Raw genomic sequence first — 18,314 nt, forward strand, 5'->3', positions numbered from 1 at the left:
GTACTCCAGGTGATAGTGCTTGAGCTCCAGGTGTCAGGTGCAACTGATGTGGAAAACTCTTCTACACTGCTCCAGTCCTTCTATACTACTGGGATTTCATATGTGTTTGCTACTAATATGTTCAAACTTTGGGAGTATCATCAGCAAGCTGGAGCCCACGTCTGTCTCCACAGCCACATAATCCCTTTCAGCAACGCAGTGTGCCTGCTCACTGCTTGGAATACTAGGTGCATCTAATTGCTTATCGTAACAATTCAAAGAATTAGTTCAAGTGGAAGCCTTATCTAATACCTGCTGTCCTGCCTTATCTTTATCACTTAAGTATTTGTCTTTTTTTTTTTTTTTTGGCCCACTACTGCATGTTTCCTCATCAGCTGTTATGCCTTTAAGGGTCTGTCAAATACCCCAAAACCTTTACTTTTTCACACTGTGAGCAGTTTATTTTCTTAACTGCTTGGAGTCTTCTCTGCCTTGGTAAGTACAGGGCTCGCTGCTTGTCAGAAATGTATTTACTTTTGTAAATCCAGTATCACATACCTCAGAATTAAACCTTGGAATGAGAATAAGGATATTCCCTCTTTTCTTTACTGTGTATAAAGAAAGTCTGTTGGTATTGAGCTTCGAAAAGCCTTACAGGTCTAACAGTCCTTCCTGTAAATTTACAACCTTCCCAGCTACAGTCCTCATCATTATCATCATTATTTTCCTTCTTTAACCCAAGAGCAGTAGAAATAGGTTTGTCACGTACCAAATTTAGAGCAATTGTTACCAGGATTGTAATTACTGATTGTAATCAGATGCCTTTTTGATTGTTCTTATAGGATGGCACAATGTCCTTTAGAGTAATACCTGAGGTTAGCTGATACGTTTCTGTGCTTTCCAACTGCAAGCTGCAAACTTTCATAGTTGTGCAGTTGTCTCTAATAGCAGAAAAAAATAGAATGCTTAATCTGAAGTCGTGCACTTCTGTTACTTAACGCAATCAAGAAGACACCTTAATGTATCCAGCGACCTGATGGGTGTGAGTGGTGGAAGAAAGGCAGTTCTGCTGAAGACAACACAGTTTCAAGCTTGGAGATGATTCAGTGGTGCAGCATTTAAGCTCTAATCTCCCAGCTAATAAATTAAAAGTGCGAATCAAAAACATGTCACTTAGAAGTAAGGACCAGAACCCCTAATATTGTACTTTATCCTTGTAGTTTGATTTCCTTAGCTTGATTTAGGGAAATCATGGCTTAATCACTTCATGTCAAGGATCTTTAGTGACTTTTTTCCCCCTTTAAAAGAGTAAGCAGGAAGAAAGACTGAAGATACATGAAGGGACTGACAGCTAGTCTAACCTTGTTCCCATCAGTTCATACATTCAGCTGTTAATGAACAGTTATGAATAAGCACACTAGCTTTATTTTAAACATCAACATACGGAGTTCTTCCTGTGCTGACAGGAGACAAGAAGGTGGACATACCAAGAATCTCTTAAGTCCTGCATATAATTAAGAATGATTAACGTGTATATGACTTACTGGAAGATGGAAGGATTTTCCTGTTCCACAAAAGGCTGCAGTGGTGTTCAGTGGTTCAGCTGTTTTTTTGGGTGCGGAGCATCTCTATGGCTCTGCTTGAGAAACCACAAGCACATGTCAAAGAGGTGCATTCTGCAGCTTGAGGCTCTGCTGCGGCTCCAGGAGACAGCTGCTGAGGATACAAAGTCGAGATGCAAGCGTGGATAAAGCGTTAATGATGATGAATGCTTTGAAGCTTTAGTGTGGTCGTATAATGGGCTCTTTCTAACCCTGACGGCCATTTTTTTAAGCAACCCTGTCAAACATTAAATCTCACTGTCATGGTTGGAGCTCCAGCGTGTTGCCAGGAAATAGCTGTGCAGTGCCACGAGATGGCGCGCAATAGTTTATTTTTGCTGAATTTGCAAGATTAGGCTTCTTAATGATGGTGTTATCTTTTTTTTCTTTCCCCTTCAGCAGCACAACTGTATTCAAATGGATGCCAGCTGGATGCTGTATGATAGTACTTTGAGGAATCACAGATAACTGTAAAACCAACTGATTGAAGGCAGGAATGGGCTGAGCTTAAGCTATTCCTAAAATCCAGAATTTTGCTGGCACCTTGTCAAGCTAAGCAAGGAGCAGGATCAAAGTTTGTTTTGAAGAAAACAGATCCTTACAGGCAAGACTCATTTTAGATAGTGCAATGCTGAAGGAGAAGCCTGGGTAATATCTGCAGCCTCTCCGTGATATAAGTGCTGATTATGGAATTAAATTTAAGGGGCAGGATAAGGATCGCTGATGTTTGATCATGATGTCTTGTCTTCCTCAATTATACACCAGGCTTTGTCTGTACTAGTCAAACAAATGTTGACAATCCCTCCCTACCATGGAGGCCTCACTGGCATCGAGCTCAGTTTTTATTCATCAGTTGGAGCTGGGCACCTAGAATCTGTTTCGGTCTAGGTTTGAATCCTGTAATGGGTGTAGGCAAAAACTACACCGCAAAATATTTCTGCGTTTGTAAGTAATTCGTGCTTTGTCATCGTGCTCTGTATGTTCTCCAGAGCATTGCCAATGACATGTATTTGTACAGCCCTGTGCTGGGCCTTCTAGTAAAAGCAAAAATTCTTTGTGATTTGCCTACACCATCTGTGATGGAAACTGTTTTTTAGCTGTAGTATGAGGAGCCAACACTCACCATAGCACTTTTTTTTTAAAAGTGAATTATTTAAGATGCAAGAATGATCTCAAAAAACTGCTCACTTAATCAAACGTAATAAAACTTCATTTACCACAGTTGATTCTTCAACAGTTCTGCCCACCCCATCACCTTCCCCAGACAGAGAGATAAAGCTCCATAAAAGTTAAAGCATAGATATTTGTAACATGTCAAGTTGCTAAGAGCTTTGCAGAAAGGAGCAGTAAGCTTAGTAAGGAATAAATACATCCTTTTCCAGAAGCCTCAACTCACGTTTATCCATAGGCCTTGTGAACACATTCAGTTGACAGTGTACAGCTAGCACATTGGGATTTCACTCTGAGGGCCAAGTGGTGTTTCTTAGGAATATCCCTTGCACGTTAGTTCAGTTGCACGCTAATACCAAGGTGGTGTTTTTGTGATACACTTGGCACAAGCAACTCCATCAAGACTCGTAATTCAAAGGCCACAGCCTGGGCCCCGTCAGAACTGGCATGTGGAGGCCTGCTCTCGTCGAGAAAGGTTTGGTGGGGTTCATGTTTTGTTACCTTACTCCTTGGGAAGAGTCCTCATCATTGTTCCTCAGCAGGAGAATACAGTCCCAGCTCTGTCTGTTGGCCACACACCTACCTCTCCACTGCCCCTTCGTATACCTGCAAAGGCAGAATTTTGCCCTGAGAGAAGGCTGCAAAGGTGATTATGCTGCAGTTACAAGCCGAGTATGGCCCTACCAAGTAGTCAAGTTCTCAGCCTTGGAACTTTTATCCTACAGGATCAGAAGATAAGGTTTTTCCTTTGTTGTGCAATGTAGTATTACTTTCTCAGCACAGTTTCCTGTATTTGTTGGGCTCAGCTAATCCTTAAAAGCTGCATTCCAATGTTGCTCAGCTCACCCACAAGAGAGCTTCAGAGAAACCACAGAGGTCAGACTCACCTTGGGCAACCTATGGCAACAGTGAAAGCCACTTCTGCCAACAAAACAACCCATTTTAATAACAGTTCTCATGTCCAAGAGCTGTTTGCTCTTTGCAGGCAAGTGGTTGCAAATTCATACACTTTGTTCATGGAATTTGCAGCTTATAGGTGGGCTATGAAACCCCAGCAGAAACTATGAAATGCAACATAAGTTGTGAACCTAAGCTTCAAAGCCTGCATTTGACATAGGCTTGCTGGTGAGGTAAGAAGACAATGAAGATAAATAAAGATTTCACTGCAAGGACCCTTTCTCCACTATTAGTCATCAGTAAAAGCCATGTAGAGCTGCAGGCTTTATGTTTGACTGGGGTGTTGGAACTATTGGGGTCGCGGGGGGTTGGCTTTTCTGGACTTTCTGGTGTGCTGCAAGGACACTTACAGCACTGCCTAGGATCAAGCTCCTCGAAGCCGTCTCTTCCCACTCATTGCAATCAAGCACCTTCCTCTGCTGGCAGATTTCATGAACAAACAGCTCCTTTCACTCTTCTTGCTCCTTAGATGAATGTTAGCCACAAATAGCCAAGTATCTTAAACAAACACCACTACATTCTCACCTGCTATTAGAGAAACAGCTTCAATTTCTCCATGCTGCAATGTGTGTGCCGCGTGTCGCACAGCTAGGTCAGTAGCTGAGATTAGCAGCGTCCACCCTGCTACCATCTCCACCTTATCCTTCAAGCTGACTTCCCAAGAAATTCCATTTTCTGAATGTTCAGAATAGTCATTAAAAACAAACCAAACGCTTCAGACCTCCCATTGTGGAGTTTCTACATACCCATGGAGATGTGCACTGATAGGGGCTGGCATGTACCATCAGGCAATGCTTACAGAATTTAAAGAAAAGATCTGGGAAATCAAGCTAACAGAGGAATAGCACAGCTTGTTTAAGAAACATAAAAATTTGGAAGCAAATGTTGACATTTTTATAAACAGAGGCTCAGTTTTAACAGTCAGTAGACACTAGTCAAGCTTAATCAACTATGATGCTAAAAGCTAGACTTGTAAGAAAAGATATGAGAAGTTATTTCACAACACTGTTTATGCCTTTAGGTGGGCTTGTGTTCACACAAAACAGGGAACAGAACAAATGAGGTCCCAGGCAGTGACACTGGTTTCCTAAGGCTCAGACGTCTGACATCAGGAGATGTTTTTGTACATATAAACAGTACTTGGATAAAATCCTGTTAGAAAGCAACTACAACTGCTAAGAAAATAGAAACCAACTGGAAGTCTGTGTGTTGCCAAATAACATGCTGGGCATTCAAAATGGCTTTTTAAAAACTCTAAATGACTTCAAAAAAAATTGTAATACTGTTAATACCTTTTGTTTAAAGGTTACATTTTTATTTGGAATGTATTTCTTATCCATCTTACAAGCAACACCTGGTCAGAGAGAAGGGAAAAAAAAAAGGTCTCTGGGAAGTACCTGTTTAATAATGAAAAGGAACATATTGTTCCTAACCCACTTCTTGACCATTTTCCTTCCTAGCAACACAAAAAGTAATAAAAATAACATCCTTCTGGATTGCATTGTGCTTCTGAATATTTTTAGCTTTAAACTACATGTCACAAAGGAGTAGGAAGACTTTGAGGAATTTGGGGTGAGATAGCTAGAACCCTGAAGAATTGAGCCAAATATTTTTGAAATGCTTGTTGGGAACTACCATCCCTCACTCACACAGAGGCACACTAGCATGGCAGGTTCAGATTGCTGGAGCTCAGGCTAAGCGTGGTCTGCTCCAGGAACTCACCAGCTAGCGGCAGTGCTTGCTCCAGCCTTGGCCAACTCATCGCCATCTCTCAGTACATACACCAACAGCCCCGTCTGCGAAAGATGTGCTGCCTCAGCGGCTGCTGACAGAGGTAATATTGTAGGGTAAGGCCTGAGGGCATCTCAGATGCTTGTCTTCTTCATCTTCCACTCACATTTTTTTCTTTCCTTATTCACCTAAAAGCTGTGTCTTTTCTGGGTGGTGCCATGCACTAGCACTCAGAAAGGGTAGCACAGGCTTGCTAAAAAAAAGTGTTTTTTGTTTTGTGGTGTGTAGGAAGAGATAGACACTGAAAGCGATCTATTAAAGGGCAGGGAACTCAGATGGCTTTGTTAATCAACGCGTTTGGGCAACCTGCTTGGCTTCTCCACAGAGCAGAGGGGTCCTACTGTCACCTCTTGCCTCGAACTCCTCAGATGCTGTTCTCCCAGGGAAAGCCAAGGCTTTCTGAACTTCTCAGGGCCCCAGCAGAAAGAAACAGATGCTGGCACCAACATCCGCTGCCTGATGGCCTGCAAGCCCTGGTCACCTCCTCTGCAGAGCTCTGTGGCTGGTGTAGAAGCAGCGGGCCGGCCCGAGGGAGGGCCATGAGCCAGCCGGTGGGAGAGCACCCACAGACACTGCTCTGTGCCCGACACCCGAGGCACCCCCAAGGCACAGAAGTGGTTTTCAAGAGGCAGGCTGCAATAGCAGCTCGCTTGCTCTCACACCTGTGTCGCCTGTTAGAGGAGAGACACTGTGCTCTCTTCAAGGAGAACTCTTCAAAAGGATTAAGAGTAATTGGAAGCTGTTCTTATCGCATACTGAGCTAAACATGGGCAACCTCTGCTCTGGGCTGTCATGCTGAGAACAGCCCGGGAGCACACACAGTACGGTTCAAGTGCAAGGCCTTTGCTTCTAGCCCCACGTCCTGTGCAAGGGGGAGTTTTGCTGCTTATCCAGCAGGTGTGCTTCACTAGAGAAGGGCAGGCAACATGACCTGTATATAGCTCACTAAAAAAAGAAAAAAAAAGGAAAAAAAAACAAACAGTAGGAATGTGCTTTGTGAATTCAAACTGATTAGGCAACTAATAACTGATGCCCTCAGCTCCCTTCCGCAGCTGTCTGCGAGCGCTGTGCCATCGGTGCCTTTCCAGGTCCCCCAGCAGCCAGGGAGGCAGAGCTGGTGCTTGCCATTTCACCCACCCTTGGCAGGAACCAAAACAGCTGTTTAATCCTGCCAGTGGGGCTCCCCAGCAGTTAAGCTAAGATGGTTTAAAAAATAATGTGATTGAAAATTATGTTTAGGGCAGCAGAAGGCAAAGATAGATTTTAAAATTTGGTAAGACGTAAGTCACCACAACTTTTGAGAGCCGTAGGGCTTTTCTTCATAGCCACAGGCAGACAGGAACTCCGCTTCACAGCTAAGTCAGAGAGAAACCTTCCTGGAAAAGGGCATCTTTTTAGCTGGGCTAAAAAAAGAGCCAAGTGGTTGCAGCTCTGGCTGCTCACAAGCCAAGCACCTGTGCTGGCTGCTGCTCTCACTTCTTAGGGTCACCAGTGGCATCTCTCATCGCTGTTCAGCCACAGGGCGGTGTTAAGTGCTTGAGCACTCAGACTAGAAATGTGAAAAAGCAGCACGAGCAGACACGCCATTCTGTGATATTTATATGCAGATGAAGACATTTATTTTGAGGAGGAACAACTTCTGAAATGATCTGCTCCCCTAGAAAGCTAAAACCGTGCTGACAGAGCAGCTCAGGTAGGCAGTGATAAAGGGGAAGGACAGCTGCAAGTCTCACCTCCTGGAACAGCAGCACAGCCCCAAGTGGTCCAAGGAGGCTGCCTTGAAAAGATGGAGGGGCATTTACTACAGGTGATGTGGTCAGCGTGGTCCCTTGAACCTAAGCAAAGGAAACTTTAGACCAAATACTTGTAATAATTCCTACGTCTCAGATTAATCTGCAGAACCATCTTACCAGGGAAGTGTTTAAATCCCCTTTCAAAAACGACAAAACAAAGTCTTGGGTTCAGCAACCCAAAGAACAAGTCTGTGCTGAATTACTGGAGCAAGATGAAAAACAATTGCTGTTTTGTGGGATTCATCTCGCTCTGCCCTCTTCATATCCAACAGTCTGCTCACAGCCACTGCAGTGCTCCTCTTTGAACTGGTTTGGCTCAGTGGGTGGACGGGCATTTAGTTAGCAGTGGTCACTGCAGGGAGGAGGGGCTGGAGACTCCTTATTCCACAAGCAGTTGCTGAGAACCGATTCCAGCTGGCTGCAAGCACTCCCACCAGGATGTGAGGCACATCCCGTCTGCACTGAATGAACGGTGGTCCTGAGCACCCGTCAGCAGGTAAACACAAGCACCTGGCACTGAGATGTATGGAGACATAGTCATTAATGTGCCACCCCACAGGAGACAGCTGATTTTGCTGCAGTTTGCAGCAATAGATGTAAAAGAAGGACTACACCCTCAAAAAATCTGAGTGCATTTGAGGCAGTAAGACATAATAAAAAGGAGCCTGAAGCCAATCAAAGACACAACTGAAAAGTGAAGTGGGACATTGGTAAAAATAGACTGCTCCGAGAGCTGATTTTATTGCTGCTCAAAAACCAACAGCTACCTGCAGCAGGAGGGGGCTGGACTTTTTTGTGGCCTAGACAAAGCCAGCAGAGGAATGGCTGCAACAGGCAGAGCTGTAGCAGAGGCTGCTGCTCTAGCTGCGGGCTTGCCACTAAGGCCAGGTAAGATCAGCGGGATCTTCCGCTCTGACTGGCTGCAAGATGGCAGCCACCGAACGCCACCAGGAGTTCCTGTGCCAGCTCCACATTTCTGGGTGAGCTGGAGGATATTTCAAGGCAGAAACCTCAGCTGATGGTGGTGGATATTCACCTACCACTATTAAAACTCTTCCCACATTTGCCTCACTAGAAATAGGAGGTGAGCCTTTCCTCTCCATTATGGCCTTTGTAATCCTGTGTGAAACGGCATTTTTCAAGTGCACACTGCATGAGGAGTGCCTCTCTTGAGTGTTGGCCACACATTCACAGGTGTCTTTGCTGTCAGTTATTGATGCTATCAAGAAAGCTGCAACCCTTAAAAGGCTTCCAGCTGAATTTACGCTCCAGGCCAGGTACCTTCTCACTGCAGGGTAACTTTTACCATCAGATTTCACTAGAACAAGATGGCTTTAAAACTAGGAAAAAATGAATGAGGAAATCAGTGATACCAATTATACACCAAATGAAGATAAGCCCCTCTGTCTCATTAGCACTGTTTAATTATGCTTGGATTTAAATTCTAAATATAGCTCATGAGAATTCACAAGGGCAAGCGTTTGCTTCCACTGTTGTAATTCTCCCCATATCTAACACTCCTCTCGCCTGTAAGATCAACAGTTTTAAGGACCTGTCTGCTTGAGTCGTAAGTAAATAAGATGCTGACACCCCACCCCTTTCTCAGCAGTGGCAAATGTTGTTAGGCAATGTCTTATCTCTGATATTTGCACTGCAGTGAGCATCCAAAGGTCTCAGCTGACTTCTCAGCTTCCCGTGGCGGGTCTGTGCGAACACGTGGGGAGGGCCCTGCCTCAGCAGCTGTGTTCGTAACGAGGCAGAGGCAGCGTACTGCCAACACGCACGTGTGCGTGGATTACTGCTTGGATCTCTATCTCATTAGATCTCTAGATGCAAAGCACCAAATAACAATGGCATTTGGCCTGAGTTTGCCAGAGTTTGATGTATTCCTCCCTGCTCTTAGTTGCGCATTTGACCCAATCCATCCCTCTTTGGGATTAACTTTAATTTCTTTACAAGTTCATCCACAGAAACCTGGCAATAAATATTTCCATTTGCCTCAGTCCATTTACTAGTAGATTTCTGCAGGATGCTAGGTACCCCCCTAAATTTGTGTCTTCCACTGAGGCTACAGCTAACAAAGAGAGGAGAGCAAGTCCCCTACTCCCCGTGGAAAATGCCCCCGGTGCCAGTTCTCTTCTCCCCCTGAGGACGCCTGCTCTGAGACCGTGCGCATTGTACCTGTCCAAAACAGAAATGGGGGAATTCCTCCAGTCCAAGGGAGGTGGGGTTTAGAAAAGCATTTCTGTGCCAGCCAATGCTGAAAGGAGGGAATGGGGCAGGACAGCATGGACAAGAGAAACTAACAACTTTTTCCACTTCCACATCTAGTTAGAAATTCGCAGCTTTAAGAAGCCCCATCCAGAAAGACAAAGATTTCTAAAATACCGTCAGCATTTTTAAGAGCTCAGAGAGTGCAAACATGCTGCCGAGCATGGCAGCAGTCTTTGCTAATTCTTTGTTGGTGGCTTATGACTTGGAAATATGATGCGTTAGTCTAACCCTACATAAATCCCACAGACTGAGTGAGAATTTTACTGCCCGTGTAACTACAAGTTTAGTGCACTTAGGAAAACATTGTGCATGTGCATACTGGACTGGCACGCATCTGCCAGAACAACTGTACTTGCTGAGTCACTGCGTACAAAGGCGCCCGGCGCTCAGTGTGGGCGCAGCCCTGATGTCTGAGGAGCGTAAATGTAGCTGCGCTATCAGATGCTCAAATCCAGGCAAACCCTACAGGAGTAATCGCTGCTGCGCCCATGGGATACGGGCTAATTACAACACTGGGTTCTTCCTGCGTTAGTTCAGTCAGGAAACACTTTATAAGAGAGTGAGTTTTTGTTACTGCTGCTCTCTGGAGATAACTGCAGAGATGGCTCTGTGCGCTTCAATGCTGGTAGCGCCTGGATGGCTGTGGTGGCTGCTGTGATCTTGGTTGTTTCCTGGAAATATTGGTTCTTCACAACCCTCAGCAGACAGCGCAGACCAGCATGGGCTATGTTCTTACATGCTAAAAAAAGCACTGCTTTGGTCAAGTATTTGTGTGACCGCACAGAAGAAGCACTGAACTAGGCAGCTACGCAAGGCACCTGTGGGCAGTGGCGTCGGCTCCCAGCGGGCTCCTCCACCTCCTGCCAGGCTGTGCCTGCTGCTGCCGACCCTGGGTGCTGCTGGCTGCCTGTCAGGTGAGAGGTAAGCTGCCCCCACTCCCTTGCACTCCTCTTAAAACAACTGGTTTGGGTCAATGAATGAAGCTATTATGCCACCCGCGAGGGTAGGATTAATGGCTGTCGTGTGGAGGAAGTCTCTTTGTTCCAAGCCCTGGCTAAAAAGTTTCCTCCCCATCAAACCGAGCAAAGACCTACAGACAGCACTGAAAGCGGGCTCTAATCTCGGCAGTTTAGAGGGATGTAATGCAAACATGAAAGAGTGTAACTGCTGGATACCACTCGTTGTTGTAATGAGAACATGCCCTCGGGGTTTATGACAAACAAATTCCAGTTGCTTTATTGCATTGTGTCTGAATTTCCCCCTGTCGTTTCAGCTGGATACAGCACACTGTGGGACCATGACTGGAGAAGGAAGTTATTTGTGCAACCACGAAGGGAAGGGAAGGGGACTGCAGGAGAAAATCGCCTCCAAGATGTCCACGCAGCGAAAACATTTGAGAACAGCCGCCTGGCAGCTGCCTTCAAGGGCCGAGTCCTCCCAGGGGCACGATCCCTGCCTGGGTGCTGGGTGCTGGCTGCTCACTGCTGGCCGCTCACCAGGCTGCCAGCAGCAGGGCCTGGGGACACCGGCTGGGAAAGGGGAACCTCCTGGGGACACCACGCTCAGGTGCCAGGTGCCCGCACCTGCGTGGGTCTGGCTGAGAGGGAACCCGGCCAAAAAGTGTGCAGAAAGACCGAGAGCAGCACACGTCTCACACACTCTGCCTCTTAGACCAGCAGCTATAAAATAGCATCTCCCTGTGCACTACAAATGAGTGCAAGGCATGTCTAACGTGACACCACAGCCTGATGGAATTAACTTCTGTGAAGCACTCAGGTAATTTTCACATTAAATATTTGTCTGGGGTCAAAAATACAAAAAAAATCTTCCAGGGTAAAAGGCTATTTAGTTGCCTTAAAATACAGCAGAATGCTATTAGGGTTACTAACTAGTACATTAAAGTAAAAAACTCTCTTGCATATCGTATGTTGCAGCAGCTATCACTGTCTATCACCTTATTAGAAATTAATTTAGAACTACAAGCTCCTATCATTAATGTACTTTTATCACCACAATATCCTATGAATAGCATGTTAGAAATTGTAAGCAGTGACCATCACAAGGAAATGTGTAACTTGAGAATGATAAATGTGGTACTTCAAAGGGAGTCTGAGTTGTGATTTTGTCATTTCATATGATAAGAACGGCAGTCAGTACTAAGAATAAACTCCAGAACAGAGACGAAGAGCTGAATTACAATATTTCCTGCCATCTTCAGTTACAAATTCATTATGTGAATCTTGCTTCAAACTTTTAGGTATTAATCAATAACTTTTATAGAGTCATCATTATGGTACCTGAACACCTAAAATTCCCAAGTTTCTTAATGAGAGTCTGGGGTTAACACCAGAATGGAGAAGACAAAACTCAGAATGGTCACAGTTACGTATAAAGTTCTTTTAAATGATACCATGAATCCTCAAACAGAAGTCACACTTCAATCCTGCTTTGATCCTTATTTTAAGACTAATGCTCCAAGTCAGAGGGATTATATAAACCATCAAATTTCTCTCCACCTTTGTTCCACAACATTCCTCCCCGCTTTACACAAGCTGTAAGAGAAACAGTTTTCTCTCAGTATTTGCTGAACCAATAGCTAGTCAAGCATAGCCGAATACTAGCAAATACCGATACAGGATGCCAAGTTCTAAGAAAATCAGTGTGACTAGCATTTAAATCCTCTGCCTGCAAGAGGGAAGGTAGGCCTGGTCCAACATCCCAAAGGGACGAGCAATCCTGACGGCTCAGTCCCAGCATCTGCCGCTCTGCTATTCCCATGCCCAAGCTGTATGTCTCAGCCTCTGATTCTGGCAGGTGGGTGCAGTCAGGTAAGATGCAAACAGGTGGGGAGCACCTGAGTGCAGCAGCTTGCTTTGCCACTTAGAGGACACCAGGTGCTTCTCCTCTGCCCGGGCTGCTGGCATAGACCTCTGGTGCAAATCTTCAGTGGCACCTCCCAGTCTTTGGGGCAAGGTTTGGTTTGGCTGATGCTGATTTATGAGCAGCACAGCGCGCATACAGTTGTGGTGGCCCAGGCACCATTGCTTTCCCTCATGTGCTCTGGCCTTGCTTTCTGTACAGCTGAATAAGGAATGCCACAAGAATTCCTTCCACTTTGCCATTAGCTGTTACAACGATTCACCTGGTAGCCACCCAGTACATGGTGGCTGTCTGAACACATCGTGGGCACACAGCAGGTTAGCTAAGTGAGCACAGCTGAAGCTCCTTTTCAGTCAACACCACCTGTCTGGAGCCCTACCTAGCTGACGCCCGGTGCTTTTCCCCAGTTTCAAATAGGAACAGCTCAGAGCGGCTTTTCTCTGTGCCCTGGCTGTACTGCTCCCTAGAACAGCACTGACAAAATCCCTTGCAACCTAAGCAATTGCTTGCAATACAAGTGGGAAAAAATATGATGTGATTCACTGAATAAAAAATAATGATTAAAAAAAAAAAAACACAAAACAGAGGCCGTCACATCACTGCCTGATGTTAACAGGGGACATCAGAGCACATCCCAAACAGGAAAGCTTTCCTGGTGTAACTCAGCTGAATTCCTCACAGCAGTCTCTAAGCTCAGTGGTCTCTGAGCTAAGGAGAAAAAAATTGTAATTTTTTATAGTTTTCACCATTAGGACCATGTTTTGTCTAACTTGCCACCTGTATCTTGATGTGTTACTTCTACCTGTAAACTAAGGCATTAATGTAAGGGGAAGAGGGTGAGATTCATTAAAAACACAGGAATTGGGACAGATAATAAAGGATGTGAGAATAATTCTTCTATTTTATGTAGCTGGGTTTTCTTAATTGTATGATATGACAATAACCTTTACAACATGCTGATTTGTTAGGCTGGAATGGGTTTAGGCTCAGTAATAAAACTGTCCTGACGTGTGACAGCTCTAAGAAGACAATTTATGAGCTCAGACTCAGCATTGCATATCGCCATATGTAACCCAACAAGCAACATGAGCATTTAATGGTATCATATAAACAGACACGACTCACCATTTAACCAATGGAATATGATGCTCTAAATTCATTATGGGCAAGTCCTTATGCACGGTTTGCCAATTAGTATGTTATTTACCTGGCTTTTCAATAGAAAGGCACACAGGGAAGGTATTCCAGTACTCGAATCAGCTCTGCCAGCTGCCACTGAGCCGCAGCTGTAAGCCTGAAAAGAACCATTTGTGCACTAGTTAGGATGATTATTTTTGTCAAGAAGAAAGTTTTCCATTATGCAAATGTACAAAGCTGTGCAATAACTCTTCATGGAGCTGTTTAGAGGGACAAACCTTGGAGAATAAAAGAAGCTGCAACTTCTTGCTACGTCAGCCCCATGTATGTGATCATTTGGCAGGCCCCGTTCCTCTGTCATGCTCAGCCCAAGGGCAGATCAGATAGACACTGGGGAGCATAGGGGAACATGTTTTACTTCTTTGAATCCTTTAAGTCGATGTAATTCCTGTTGTTTTTAGTGATAACTGCTGTTCTAGCAATGAAGTCAAGCAAAGCCCTCCTGGATCTGCTCACGCATGCACAAAGCAGCACAGCTCTCGGGGCTCTGTCCAGCCAAGCTCTCACTGATGCTGACAGGGAGTCAGGTTCCCTCTTCCAGCTTTCCTTTCCAGGCCTCAGAAAGCACGAGCATGTCCCAACAGGTAAGTCAGAACAAGGCCTCTCATCTGTCTTTGTCTTGCAGTGAGAACTCTTCTGGAAGAACTCCTGGGATATGAATAGGAAAGGGCTCCTATTGCAAAATATATCCCTGGCTATTCAAACAGCATTTCTCAAGGCCCTGCACACATCTCACCTCCACTACAGTGATTCTTACAGGAGCCTTCACTATCCATCCAACTACTAACCACAGCATGTTTCAGGAATGCATCCTCAATGCGTCATGGAATATGGCAGCACGGCGACACGCTGCAGCACTCCCGGACACAGCATTGGTTTTTCAGGCTTCTGTTGGCTTTATTATTTAATTATGTATTCATTAAATCCATACACTCATTTGCATATTTAAACATAACAGGGTCTCAGCCTCTGCAAAGCCCCAGTTCCCACTGTTCCATTGCAGTTTGCAAACAGTGTATAAGAATGGTTAAAAGGAATTTGATCAATAGGAAGCACGTAGGGCTAGATCCTACCTGAGTACTACAATCTGTAACATCATCTTTGTACATACTATGCATAAACTACATGCAAGACATGGGCTTGCAGATGTCTATGACACTTAGCTACTGAATCATTCAAAAAAAAACAACCCTAATGCTTGTCCATACAGCTGATGTATTTACCACAAGATGCTGCGTATCAAAGAACTGCTTACAATTGATTATTTTAACTACTGTAGTTTTCTGTTAGTGAAAAACATTTAGAACAGGCTGATTTGAGAGTGCATAAAGACTCCTTTTGTTCTGTCCTCAACTATAAATAGTTTAGCATTTGATCATCAAAAACAAACTATGACATTGATTCAGCAAGGTACTGACAGGCACTGCAGCACTGGACGTCTCTTTGAGCTATAGATGTTCCCAGATCTTACTGAAGTCCCTGGCTCTGCTGAGGACTCCCTTCTGGTCTCAGTGAGGGGAGCAGTTATGCCACCCCTGTGTGCCCCAGTGCTGAAAGTAACAAGAATACGCATCAGCAGGCCACGTGCAAAACCGATCCGAACCCTGTGTATGAGCAGAATGGTTTCCCATGAGTAATAGCAAACACAAAGGTGATATATCCAGGGACCGCTGATGTTTTATGCTGAAAAGACACCTGCCAATCTACAGGAACAGCACTGGGCTCAGGGCTCAGGATGCAGGATTCTCTGCCTGGGAAATGCTTGTTTCAGTAGACTACAGAGCCACATGCTGCTTAACATCGTGGCCCAGCTTCCACACAAAGGCAGGCAAACACCTTCCTTTGCTAGCTGACCTGCTGGTCTGATGGTAGCACATCCTCTGAGGCTACAGCAAATGTTTTGATCTCCATCACTTTTTAGAACAGAAAGTCCTCGTGTGTTTTAACAATGAACAAGACAGCCACAGATTTGAACAAATGGATTCTGAATTAAAACATCATGTAATTTCTTAATGATACCTGATTAGCTCGAGAAACACTAGATATAAAATGAGATTTCTAGGGAAAACCTTTTCCTTTCATTTACACACAGAATTTTACTGGTTCGTGAAGCATAGCACAATAAAAAGATCACAGGGTGACTCACTCTATTACTTACACCTTAAGAATAATAGAAAAAATTAATTTCTTCAACAGCAGGAGTTTTACTGACATTCTTTTAGGAGTTGAATATGTGACATAAATAATGGAAGAGCCTCACTTGTTCAGAGGATAATAGTCTTAACTCCAGAGAACGCTCAAAAAACCTGCATTCAGTTCAAAGTGAAATACATGGGGACTGCACAGAAAGCAAAGCAGATGTTCGACACAAATTCTTCATCATTTAACTCCATGGAAAAGTAGATCAAGGCAATTTGCTCACCCGAGTACAAGAGACAGACCAAGAGAAAAGGTTCACCTTCAGCAGTTACTCTACTAACATTCCTATTTAATAAAACTAAGAAAGTTGCAAGCCACTCTTAGGTGAGCAAGTCTGAACTCAAAATCAGCACTTGGTTAAACATTCATGTTTCTGCCCCAAACAAAAGGGTTATTTTGGGTCATTTCTCTCACCCACAGCCACGTAAGCAAGCACAGCACCTAACTTGAGTATTAAAAGGCCTTTGGGCTAGTGCAAAACAGCAACTTTGCTGAGGCAGGACAGACATCAGGCAATTATTAGAGCATTTCAGATTTTTTACAAACTGAATCCTCTTTTGGAGTAGATGTTTCCAGCCCCTCAGGTATCACTCTGAGGCACATACAACAACAAACACCTGAAAGCTGGAAACAGGCAGTTTGAAATCTTTTTATGTTTGTATCACTAACTGTTCATTCTGTTAAAATAGCAGCAAACAATTTATATGCTGCTTCTAATGGTACCTTATGGTCACATAGTTGCTTAGGCTGCAATCTATCCTTTCAAGTAGTCAAAATCTATTACCAAACTAATTTTTGGCCTTTAAGTCTTACATAAAAAACACAATAACCAGAAAACTGAGAAAAAAACAAACAAACAAACAAACAACTAATCATCTGCATATATATATTAGCAGCATGACAGGGAACTGTTCTTCACAGCATACATAGGACAGAAACTAACAGGCCTAACAAGCAGCAAGAAAAAGGTTATGAAGAAAAGCTGGAGTTTCCTGGTGGGGTACTCTCCACTGACAGCTATCTTTAAGAATTGGGTAGACAAATTTGTCAGGACGTACCTCAGAGAGTTTTTCAGGTCCCTTGCCTGGTCTGTGTTGAGGCCCACACAGCCCTGCTGCCCGTGCCTCCTGGCCGTCCAGGCAGCCGGCATGTGGCACCGGGCCTGTCAGCCATGTTGTGCTCCCTCAGTCAGTCTGTGGTGACAGGAACATGGCACTGCTCGTACTGGCCTTCAGGGAGCAGGAGCCCTCAGAAGGGCTGTTTATGGCCCGAAGTCCATGACAGGATAATGCTGGGACTACAAAAATGTGGCATACCTGGGCCTGGTGACTGAGCACAGACATGGTGGTCTGGCAGGCCTAACAGAAAGTGAGCCTGCAACAGTGAAACACCCTCAGTCCCACGTAGCAAGACACCACTAGTTTATGAAACCAGTCTCTCTCTTCTGACAGCAGTTGATACACAAATAAAGTATCTTTGAAAATACAACAGCAAGTGAGAGAACAAAGTGTTTTAGGCACTGACATTGGAAGCCTCCAAATTTTGTGTCTGTCCCAGCTCCTGACACCCTGCCCAAGCCTCCCCACCAGACAGCCCCCCCGGGCTCCCTTTCCAACAAAATTACCTGTTTTTGGAGTAGACCAGCAAGTCCCAGGGCCCTCTGAGGAGAAATAAATGTCCCAGAGACACCCACCATTTTGGTGGCTGCCACTTCCTCCAGCAGCAGTTCAACAAAATGGCGGCAGCTGCCACCTGGCCGGGTGGGCACGGTGGGCCTTGTGCCCTGGCAGGAGCAGATTTGTCCCCAGCAGAGCTGCAACTGGGAGCAGAGCTGGAGCAGAGCACCAGCGGGGCCCTGTACACACCCCCCAGACACAATGTGCCCCGACCTGACTGGCTGAAAGAGCTGGACAGGCTGGGGGAGATAGGTGTGGCCTGCAGATACAGGTCTGCCCTCAGCACCCTGCTCAGGGCCACTCAGCCCACAATAGTGCAACAGGGAAAGGAAAGACTTCAAGTAATTTAAATTGTACTCCTCAGCTTGTGGGCAGGGGAGACACAAGATGTAAAGCCCAGTGGCACTGACATGGGTTGGTTACAAACAGCGATTCCTTCTTGCTCTCCTGCCTTGGATTTGTGTTTTCCCATAATCATGGAGATGGCAAAGTAAGAGCAGGATCTCCTGGGATGTCTCAAGACTCAAGGCATATTTTCCTTTTCCGGGTCTCAAAACACCACCTAGCCAGTCATCCACTTGAATTCCCAGCTTCCATGCAGGGTCCCAGCAGTGCCCTGCACCCCCCACCAAGCTGCGTGGCACGGGCAGCGGCACTGTGCCTCACACACCCGTGACTCGCATACCGAGAGGGCTGGCGGCTTTGTGGGCTTTTGAAAGCTTCTCTAATTATGCAGCAGTTTGCTCATAGCTGCGGTGTGTGTGGTCAATAGCACTTGGGCAGCTGGCCAGCAACAC

At 45.1% G+C, this 18,314-nt stretch overlaps 1 long non-coding RNA gene across 4 annotated transcripts; it reads right to left on the reverse strand.

Annotated features, from left to right (window-relative positions):
• Window positions 1-324: 324 nt before the first annotated feature.
• On the reverse strand, window positions 325-17,736 carry LOC137858234 (uncharacterized). Of its 4 annotated transcripts, XR_011097588.1 has the most exons (4): window positions 17,466-17,736; window positions 13,653-13,739; window positions 4,058-5,532; window positions 325-3,356 (listed from the first exon to the last, which is right to left on the reverse strand). It is a non-coding gene; the product is annotated as an uncharacterized lncRNA (long non-coding RNA). The 4 variants fall into 4 exon arrangements; XR_011097589.1 differs by having other exon boundaries at window positions 325-5,529; window positions 17,466-17,733; XR_011097590.1 differs by lacking the exon at window positions 4,058-5,532 and having other exon boundaries at window positions 17,466-17,731.
• Window positions 17,737-18,314: the final 578 nt, after the last annotated feature.

This window comes from Anas acuta, chromosome 6, assembly GCF_963932015.1.
Source record: "Anas acuta chromosome 6, bAnaAcu1.1, whole genome shotgun sequence".
NCBI lineage: Eukaryota > Metazoa > Chordata > Aves > Anseriformes > Anatidae > Anas > Anas acuta.